This window comes from Nicotiana attenuata, chromosome 3, assembly GCF_001879085.1.
Source record: "Nicotiana attenuata strain UT chromosome 3, NIATTr2, whole genome shotgun sequence".
NCBI lineage: Eukaryota > Viridiplantae > Streptophyta > Magnoliopsida > Solanales > Solanaceae > Nicotiana > Nicotiana attenuata.
Window position 1 is genome coordinate 18436267 of NC_031991.1, and position 8724 is coordinate 18444990.

At 36.1% G+C, this 8724-nt stretch overlaps 1 pseudogene; it reads left to right on the plus strand.

The window, feature by feature from the left end:
- Positions 976 to 7802, plus strand: LOC109223365 (annotated as a pseudogene).

Here is an 8724-nt window from a genome sequence, read left to right on the forward strand (position 1 = left end):
CAGACTTACTTCCTTAGGACTTCGAAGCTGGAAAAGGAAAGACAGTAACTCATTATATAGTAAGAACAAACTTTTGAAGCATATGTCATTTTGATGGATTGGAGAGCAGTGGTAATACAGAAACTTGGCATTACAAGACAAATAGAAGAACACGAAAAGTTCTAAATTTCTGCAGCATTGTCCAACAGAAAATATACTCCTACTATATTCTTTTTGTTCTTTCTTTTCCTCTCTTTTCATTATTAGCTTTTCCTTTTGTTCAGCATGGAAACCAAAGAAAGTACAAACAACAAAAGCATTAGCAAATATTATCAATGGTGCAATACAAAAAATGCATGAAATTTACAAACAGTAGAAGGCACTTGTTTTTACTTCATCCTCTTCTTTTCCGACGTCTTTTCTTTGCCTTAAACTCCATAGCCATCCTGTATCCATCTTCGTTGACAATTCTCACAAAACATTTTGGTCTCCCTGTTAAGAAAATGACATATCCCATGAACAATCCAAACACCATTCACAACCATATCCTAATAGAGAATAGAGATAGAGTACTAGAAGTGGAAGAAGGGTTTTTGATTATTTAATATATATATATATATATATATGGATAAAAATAAATTTTATATGTATATATATATATTCTTAACGGGTTAACGGATTATCCGTTAAGAAAATTGAATAATCCGTCACCAAACCGATAAGCCGTTAATAAAAAAAATTCAATCGGTTCCCCATCCGTTAAACCGTTAACCCGATACCAATAAGCCATTAAGCTTCGATTTCGGTTTCGTTTCGATTTTCGGTTTCGGTTCGGTTTCGAACACCCCTAGGCAGAGTGATTCACTTTTTTCTATTTCTTTGGAGCAATAATTCTATTATATCAGTTGACTAGACCCAATATCAATAATTCCATTCACTCAACCACTTTCATTTTTAAAGTTGTTCTCTCTTATAGTATATAACTTTGTGGAAATAGCTCGCATCAATTGATTTCTCACCACAACAACTAAAATCTGTCGACAAGTTGCTTTCTTTCACACAGCTGATTCAATCCATGGCATCTTCTTCTTCTGCCGGTGGTTCTTCAAAGCGTCCTCAATGGAATTATGATGTCTTTCTAAGTTTTAGAGGGGAAGATACTCGCAAAACGTTTACAAGTCACTTGTACGAAGGTCTGCACCGTATGGGAATAATCACCTTTCAAGATGATAAAAGGTTAGAGCATGGAACATCCATCTCAGAAGAACTCTCTAAAGCAATTGAAGAGTCTCAATTTGCTGTCATCATTTTCTCAAGGAATTACGCTTCATCAGGATGGTGCTTGGATGAAGTAGTGAAGATCATGGAATGCAAGAATGAATATGGACAAACAGTCATACCTGTCTTTTATGATGTGGATCCATCACAAGTTCGAAACCAAAGGGAGAACTTTGCAGAAGCCTTTGACAAACATGAATCAAAGTATAAGGATGATGTTGAGGGAATGCAGAAGGTGCAAAGATGGAGGAGTGCTCTAACTGCTGCCGCAAATCTAAAAGGACATGATATCCGTGACGGGTGAGTTAAAAGTACATAATTTTTTGTAATTAATAATAAAAACATAATAATTTCTAGGGGTGTCAAATGGGCGGGTTGGGTCAATTTAGGGCGGGTCAAAGTTACTTGGGCTAAGATGGGTTGGGTCAAGATGGGTTAAAATTCGGGTCATAACCCAACCCGCCCAACTCTTATTAAGCTTTAATTAATATGTGTTATTTTCTTATAAATTGTATAATTACTAACTTTTTTGCTTTTGTTATGGTCATATTTAAAATATTAAACAAAAAATAAAATTATTTCTATGATATTTTGACAAACTTACTCATGGACCAATTTGGGCTAAAAATTAGCCCAACTTTAAATGGGTTGAGATGGGTTGGGTCAAGATGGGCTAGGTTCAATAAATGGGCGGGTCAATAACCAACCCAACCTTGGGCGGGTCAGTTGGGCTTGGGCCAAATTTGACAGCCCTAATAATTTCCTTCAAAATTAGGATGCTTCTATGAGCCAACATGATTGCACAATATAATTCATTAATTGTCATTTAGATGTTAGAAATGTTCTTTAATTTTTCAGAAGAAGAATGGTGGTTGATTATATATGTTTTTGTCCATAATAGAAGGCGTGGTTCCTATCAATTTAATTCCTCAATGACATTGTTTCATAGATAATATTTTGATTGGTTCTTCAAGAGTTTGATTTATGTTTTAGTCCCTTCGACATATTTCTGCACACCAATAGCACTAAATACTTCATCTTGACTTTCTTTCCTATATCAACAACCTTTCTTAAATTTGTAGGATTGAATCAAAGAGTATTCATCAGATTGTTGACCAAATTTCTTCTAAATTATGCAAGACTTTATCTTCTTTGCAAGATTTTGTTGGTATAAATACTCATTTAGAGAGACTAAGATCTCTACTTGAGACAGAGACCAATGATTCTCGGATTGTGGGGATATGGGGCATGGGCGGAGTAGGTAAGACGACAATAGCAAGAGCCATTTTTGATACTCTCTCCTATCAGTTTAAAGCTGCTTGTTTCCTCGCGGATGTTAAAGAAAATGAAAAAAGACATCAACATTTTTTGCAAAATATCCTTCTATCTGAATTATTAAAACACAAAGCTCATTATGTCGATAATAAGGATGATGGGAAGTGCATGATTAGGAGCAGACTTCGTTTTAAGAAGGTTCTAATTGTGCTTGATGACATATATCACAACGACCATTTGGATTATTTAGCAGGTGATCTTAGTTGGTTTGGTAATGGTAGCAGAGTTGTTGTAACAACAAGAGATAGTCATTTGATAGGGAAGCATGATGCATTGTATGAAGTGACTACGCTACCTGATCATGAAGCTATTCAATTGTTCAATCACCATGCTTTCAAAAAAGAAGTTCCAGATGAACATTTTGAGAAGCTCTCTTGGGAGGTAGTAAATCATGCTAAAGGTCTTCCTTTAGCCTTGAAAGTGTGGGGTTCTTTCTTGCATAAGAGAGGTATTACTGAGTGGAGAAGTTCTATAGAGAAAATGAAGAATAAAACCAATCTGGAAATTGTTGAAAAACTCAAAATTAGTTATGACGGTTTGGAGCCGATACAACAAGAGATGTTCCTAGATAGCATGTTTCTTCCGAGGGAATGAAAAGATGACGTCATGCAAATCCTTGAGAGCTGTAATTTTGAAGCTAATATTGGATTGAGTGTCCTAATTGAAAAATCTCTTGTGTTCATCTCTGAAAATAGTATCGAAAGGCATGATTTAATACAAGAAATGGGTACATATATATAGTAAACATGCAAAAGGATCCAGGAGAACGTAGCAGACTATGGCTCGATAAAGATTTCAAAGTAGTGATGATCAGCAATTCGGTAAGTAGGCTAGAAAAGACAATTATAATCAATTTATAGTTCTTTCATATTCCAAAGACATATAGGGTAAATTCCAATTATTTCTTCCCCTCCTATTCTTGCACATAAAACATTTTAGATGTTTACTCTAGTACTAGAAGCAAAAGCAACATTGTCTAACGCTGCCTATTTCATCAAGTACTCACTTTAATTATCTTTGCTACTTCATTTTTGTTCTGTTATAAGTCATTAATTAGTCAAGTAGAAACCTAATCTGTTTTATCCAATTTCATTCTTTGCAAGTCGACTTGACTTGCAATTTGTATGACATTTTCATACATAATAGTTCAATCAGGAGTTCACTTCACCGTTGATTATTTTTTATTTTAAAAGAAAAACATGATGATTTACAGGTAATGTTTCATTTACAATTTCGTTCTATCACTGGATGAAAAGCATTTAGACTTCACTTTAAAGAACTTAGAAGACATTATCACAAAATAGAATTATGGAATTAATTGCACAAGGTATTGCTGTTAAGCAACATATCTCTTAAAAGATCCAACAAATATGGTACCTTAAATTTTTTAATGGTGCTCTTCTAGAACTCTTAGTGCAATAATAAAACAAAAAACATGACAATCTCAATTTTAAAATGAGCTCCTTTGATTCCAAACTTGATTTGATATGGCAGAAAAATTCAAAGGAAAAGTAAAATATATTGGCACATGTGAGGAAATTATTCGTAGTTGTAAAGGTATTTTATATGAACTGCATTAGAAATTTACTTTTTAATCTAATAATCATGTTAATCAGGGGACCAAGGCAGTTGAAGCAATCTGGATTAATGAGTATCAGAGCCCTCCACAATTCCAAAGCTTTAGCAGAGGCACTGAAAAATATGAAAAGGCTTAGGTTATTATGCATAAATTATGTGTGGGGACGTACCGACTGCTATAATGGCTCCATCGAGTACTTGTCGAACAACTTGCGTTCGTTGTTTTGGAATCGTTACCCTTGGGAGTCATTACCAGTAAATTTTGAACCCACAAGGCTTGTTGATCTTCAACTCTCTTGCAGTTCGTTGTGTCAGTTGTGGACGGAAAAAAAGGTACAATAGCTGAATTATATATGTTTTCTTTCTTTCTCCAACTATTGCTGAGCAAATATTATTATTTGGTACAGTGGGACAAAAGGAATACTTGTATACAAAAGTAGGAACTATAATATTTTCTTCAATCCTTCTAACATTTTCTAATTGTATATAAATGGATTGGTAATATGAACCTTGGGTTAAACTTACCATCAGCCTGCACCTAAGGGTGTGACCTAGTGATCAATGAAGTGAGTTGGGAACTATAAGATCAGATTCAAATCCAAGCGGAGACAAAGAACACTAGGTGATTTCTTCCCATCTATCCAAGCCTTGGTGGACAGAGTTATCTGATACTTCGTGTTGGTGGGAGGTAGCAGGAATTAGTTGAGGTGTGCACAAGATGGCCCGGACCCTTAGGTTAAACTTACCATCAGCCTAATCTGGCATCACTCTAATTTATTTTTTGGTATTTCTTTACCATGTTGTTACTACTTACTTGCTAGTTGTACCTACCTCTTCATATTTGTCTCATTTTGGGTTGTGAACAGGATTTGAGGTATCTAAGAAAGCTAGTTCTCAGCGGCTCTGCAAGCTAGGTACTAACACCAGATTTCACAGGGATGCCAAATTTGGAGTATTTGAACCTGTCATTTTGTAGTAATCTTGAAGAGGTTCATCATTCCCTGAGATTTTCCAGAAAACTCGTCTGGTTAGATTTGGGTTGGTGTCAACGCCTTGAGAGGTTTTCATATGTTGACGTTGGATCTCTTGAATATCTAGGTCTCCTTCATTGCTCTAGTTTAGAGAAATTTCCAGAGATCCTCGGAAGAATAAAAGTGGAGTTAAAGATTGACATGCGGTACTCTGGGATAAGAGAACTACCATCATCTGTGATTCAGTACCAAACTCATATTACCAAGCTAGATTTGAGTTGTTTAAAAGACCTTGTAACTCTTTCAAGTAGCATTTTTATGTTGAAGAGTTTGAAATTTCTATCTGTTTTGGGTTGCAAAATACTTGAAAGCTTGCCAGAAGAGATAGGGGGTTTAGAACTCTTAGAGAAGCTTGATGCCCAATATACTCTGATTTCCCGACCTCCATCTTCCATTGTATACTTAAACAAACTTAAGTCCTTGAGTTTTGCAAAAGAAAAATCAGAAGAAGGTGCCGAAAATGAAGTTCACTTTGTGTTCCCACCGGTGGCTGAAGGGTTACGCTCATTGGAAATTCTGAATCTCAGTTACTGCAATCTAATAGTTGGACAATTTCTGGAAAACATTGGATGCTTGTCCTCCTTGGCAGAGTTGTACCTCACCGGAAATAATTTTGAGCATTTGCCTCAAAGCTTAGCCCAACTTGCCGCTCTTCGATTGTTGGACTTAGCAGATTGCAAGAAGCTTAAAGAGCTGCCAGAACTTCCACCAAATATAGGTAGTACATTGCGTGCAGATTATCACGTGGCTCTGAAAAGTATGCAAAATTTAGCAACAAAGTACTTGCTATTACAGCTGGTGGTATTCACATCTGAGTATGATGTTGAGTCTGATGAGTTGGATGATTTGCTAGCAGAGACCCTATTACAGTGTATGTCTTCCCTGCAGCATGCCTTCTCTGCCTCAGATTCCTTGTCAGAAAGAATGTTTACTTTGGTTCATCCTGGTACGAAAATCCCAATATGGTTCCACCGTAACAGAACATTGGTTACGAGTGTACTAGTCAAGTTGCCTGAAAACTGGTATGCAAATGATAATTTCTTGAGAATTGCCATTTGTTACCTTGGAAGCGCATATGACAAAACTTTTCAATTGATACCCCTAACTAATGAGGACAAGTCAGAGCAGATGATCAAGAAACTTGAATGTATTCAATATATTTGTAGGGGTTCAAAGGGAATACATTTCTTGTTCATACCTTTTATTAGTTTATGGGATGCGTCTAAGGCAAATGGAAAAACACCGAATAAATACGGGCATCTTAAGGTCTCTACCTCTAGATTTATGAAGGAGTTTGGATTTCGTTTATTGTATAAGGATGAACCTGAGGTGAGGTTGGGGCCTTGTTATAGAAGAGAGAAAGTAATGATAAATCAACAGAATATTGCAGTGGGATAAGGAGAATCATTCGATTATCAACAGGACAGAGAGATAAAAGCTGAGCAGTCTTCATTTGTAAATTCAGAAGTTTCTTCTTCGAGAGATAAGTTTTGCTTCTTAACTTCTTAGTTTCTTCTTTTAGAATTTTTACATGATCTTAAACCATATTTACAAATTAGAAAAAATCAGGCTCTGAAAAGTAAAGTATCCAGAATTTAGCAACTAAGTATAAGAAATTACAGCGTGAATAATATGTCCTTACCTCAGACAGTGATTTCCATGGTGCATCCTGGCACGAAGATCCCAAGTCTGTTCCTCTAGAAGCCTATTTGTCAATTTGCCTGGAAATTGGTTTATTGTAACTTTTTGGGAATTATTATATATTGCTCTGGCAGCTTAAATGAAGCCTCAGTTCAATTACTACCCTTAAGTAATCCTTGTTTATAGTTATGGGATACACCTAAGCCAAAAAAGCTGAGCATGAAACTAGGCTTAAGTTATCTTTCCAGAGGTGATTTTTAAGAATTTAATGGAGTACATCTTTTTTTCATACCTCTTGTATCTTTATCTATCTGTGGCTTAAGCTGAAATTAATTACAGTAGCATGCTAAAAATATCTATTATTATATCATATATGTTACATTGACTGGTATTATATTGTTTATATGATCCAGTCAAAAAGAAAGAAAAAAGTTCAAACATGCTAAAATAATACTTCAAACTGAGGTATGAAGAATTAAATGCCATGATTTAATTTATGGACATTAAAGATTCCAGGAAGTGCAGGTAACAATAGGATAACATCCTTACAGCCCAAGGAGACGGGAGTAGGATGCCACATTGGTTCCGGACCAGTATAAAATTCGTGATGTCATTTACCTTACTGCTTTCATATTTTATTATAAGCAATTACTGTTTGTTGAGATTAGTATTTGATTGAGTCGAGGTACTAACAGTATTGTACAGGTTGTCTCCGTATTAATCAACTAAGTCTGAGTAGTAGTCGACTAAAAATTTAAAAAGGCTACAATTCACCCCTTTTGGATTCAGTTTGGAGGAAAGGAGGAGCAGATATGACAACTGTGAACACCTTGACTCATTGACCAATGAAGCATTTTAATTTGCACTTCTTGTAAGAAAGAAAAGGTCACATTTTGCACTTCTTGTAAGAAAGCACAAATTTTCGTTGAATGACTCAAATATGCGATCAGTATACACTTTTGAGCTGGTCACATGATTTGCTTGTTTTGCCTTTGAATAACTGCGGAGTATGTGCTTTTTCGCTTTGCTCTGAAATTTGTCCCAAGGCAAATTTGTCCAACTTTCCAGTATTTCCCATCACAAAATCACAAAAAATCTTCTTTACTATGACTCTTGGGAAAATCGCCTCTAGGGTTTCTAGGTTTGAAAATTTGAAAGAATGAGGAAAATCCCGTCTAACTCAACTTTCACCCAGCTGCAGATGTCGCAATTCCGATATTTTGTTCGCAATTGCTAACATCACAATTGCGAGAAAGAGGGCACAATTGCGAACTCCTCTCAGAATCCCAGTAATCGCAATTGCGATAAAATGGTCGCAAATGCGAACCCTGATGCCCTCGCAAATGTGGACCTTTCTTCACAAATGCGAAGATCATAAAAAATGTGTTGAGTCGCAAATGCGACTTTGCCTTCGCAAAAGCGAAAAATGGCAAGTTCGCAATTGCGAACTTTACCTCGCAAATGCGAGGACCACCCAACCATGTCCAGGCTCGCAAATGCTAAGGTTTCTTCGCAAATAAACAGACACTAGAAACACAATGCATCAGCTGTGAAGTCTAAGTCCAAATTCACTTCGTAGCATATCCGAAACTCACCCGAGTCCTCGGGGCTCCAAACCAAATATCCACACAAGTCCAAAAACATCATACGAACTTGCTCACGCGATCAAATCGCCGAAATAACAACTAAAAGGCTAGAACTATGAATCAAACACCAAATCCAATGGAATTTTCAATGAAACTTTAAAATATCTATTCTAACAACAGGTCGTCCGAATTACGTCAAACTAACTCCGTTTTTCACCAAATATGACATATAAGTCATAAATATAGAAATGGACCTATACCGAGTTTTGCAACCAAAATACGGACCCGGTATCAAC